Raw genomic sequence first — 2824 nt, 5'->3', positions numbered from 1 at the left:
ATCGTGTATCCACCATCACCACCATGTCCTAGGCCACACAGATGAAGAAATTGGGCAGGGTGCTGTTTGAGAGCAACTTTAAGAGTCACAGGATTTCATTTTGTCCTTGAAGGTAATGTGCATGGGCTCATGACGCTGTTCACAACACGATGCGTTTGTGTAGTGTGTCCAGTTACCTTCGGATCTTTTGTTGATGCACAGTACTGTGCTTAACCTGACTTGCTGGTCTCACTTTACAATAAGGTTCATGAATTGGAATTAACTAATGTAGTTGTTAACATGAATTAATGACAAATATATTAAGCATGAAATTTACTTTTCATTAGTTAATGCATTTGTTAACAACTAACTAATACATTTGTTACATGATATTTATACATTAGCAAACCATAGAATGAACTTTGACAAATACAATCACTGAATTTTTAATGACAATATGAATTGTTAACACGAATGAATGATGCACAAATGCATTAACAGAGCTGTAACTTCTTCGGTAATAGTTAGTTAACAACTACATTCATTCATTCATGCCAATTCATGTTACCAATTTGCTTGCTTCCTGTACTGTAAGTCACTCTTATCCAGACTGTTAACTGTTAACTGTACTGCATATTGGACTGCTGAACAATCTGCAAACTTGCCACAAAGAGGAACTTCTGTCACGTTTCATGCTTGTCATGTCATGTTTTATGTTTCGTTATTGTCTTGGTTATGTTATTGTCATGTCACATTATGTTTGTCTTGTCATGTCCCGTGATATAGTTTGTCATAGTTTTGCAAACTTATGTCACAATTTATTTTTCATATTATGTTGTACTGTTCATTGTATGCATACACTTTTTTTGTGTCTTGCATCTTGCATTCCTGCTTTCTCTCTCTCTTTCTGTCACTCACTAATTGTTTCATTTTCCCTTGTTTTATTAATCTACTAACTTTAGATCAGGATTAGGTAATACTAACATTCTAACCATGTGTTCATGTTACCTCGTGTTTCTTGTGCATGTCATTTACTCATTTACTAACGCTAGGGCAGGATGGGTTTATTACTAATGATTACTAATTACCTTGTTAACTTGTCAATCCTCCACCTTATTTCCATTCTCATGCTGCTCTCAAGCTAATTGTCTACACTTGTCTACACCTGCATATAAAGCTCAGTTTCATGACACGTCTTTGCGAAATTGTTGCCCCCTCTTCGTCAGTGCACCGCTTTAGCGGTTTTGTCAAGCCATTTGTCTACCTGTTACGAGCCAAGCCTGTTTATTGACCAAAGATTATTGACTTCTGTTTTGTTGACCATTGCCTGCCTGTACCACAACTTTGCCTGCTGTCTTTGTGCTTTTGCCCTGCGGAGCAGACTTCGGTCTTGACTCTTGTGCCGTCATCGACCCTGAGCCTGCCTACTGTCCGCCTGTACTTCTGCCCCGCTGACAGCTTTCCTGGCTACCAGACTTTTTGCATGGTGCATCGATTATGAGACTGCCTTCTCCCTCAGCACTGCACTTTGGTTTTGGCTGGATTTTACATGTACGAACAATGCTTGTTTTTTGACTACGCTCTCTGGATATTCCCCGAATAAAGCCCTGACGGGACTTTATCACACCCCTGTTTCTGAGTCGTGAATTTTGGGTCCAACCCCCCCACGCACCTGTCTCAACTTCACCTTCAAAGCCCTATTTTGCATGCAGTTATACAAACCATGGGGCAATATGTGGACTCGTGGCTACAGTTCTTGACTGGGACCTGGTAGGTTGATGGTTCAAGCCCCAGTGTAGCCAAAATAATATCCGTGCAGCTCCAGGGGGATTGGATCAAATCGACTAAGTTGCTTTGAATAAAAGCGTTAAAGCTACAATAAGTAATTTCGGACTTCTAACGGTCAAGAGGAATAGCAGCAACAAACGCCTTCAAACCACAACACTGTTTATCCCTACCCCTTTTCTGTAAATGCGCTGATGTTGAAATGCCATTGGCTGTGGCAATTGGAACCAATTTTCAACCAATGAGCTTGAATTATTGCAGTTATACAATGTTTAGGTAGAGTGTTTGAAACGTGAATTTAAGGACTATAAACAGGCAGAGCGTGAGTTAACCTGTCAGTGAGCCTTTTTCAATGATGGGAAGGGATTTACAATGGTCTTAACACAAATCTTACCTATTTTACCTTTAACTAAATCACAAATTATAACCATTAACAGGCCTCTACCTGACCTATAATAGGCCTCTACCTGATGTAAGGAGGCGTGCTTATGGTTGCTAGGCTGCATTGGTGAGAGCGTTAGTGCTAAAATGTTTATTATAGAAGAATGTTTATTTGATATATTCGTGGTGCAATTCTTGCACTCTCGTGTTCCTCTGAAATTGTTTGTAGTAGTCTACACTTCACTTGCATTGTCCTAACCCTAATTTTTAGAATTACGGTATAATTAAAGCAACTAGTGTTTCATCTTTGAGTGTGGTTAATGATAATTCAAATGTATTGTCAATGCAAGAGATTTTGTGACACAACGTTTGTGTGAAAACAAGCAAAATGTGCTTTATATTGAAATGTACGTATTTTATGCACATACATTTATTTGTTTTTGTTCACTGGATTCAGCTCCAGATCATAAACGAGTCAGGAACTATAATGATGCAAAGGCTCGAAACTTTAAAAACAAACTCCAATAACCATAATGCATTTGTATTGCGTGTGGTATCTTTCATTGAACCAATCAAATTCTGGAGGCGGGTCTATATGCAGAAACGTCACATTGCCAATACGAATACAGCTGCCATTGACCAATCAGCATGTGGCTACAAGGGAGGGGACGATCGCCTT

Source organism: Conger conger, chromosome 15 (assembly GCF_963514075.1).
Source record: "Conger conger chromosome 15, fConCon1.1, whole genome shotgun sequence".
Classification (NCBI taxonomy): Eukaryota; Metazoa; Chordata; class Actinopteri; order Anguilliformes; family Congridae; genus Conger; species Conger conger.
The sequence above is the reverse complement of the archived record's forward strand: the minus strand, read 5'-3'. Positions refer to the sequence as shown.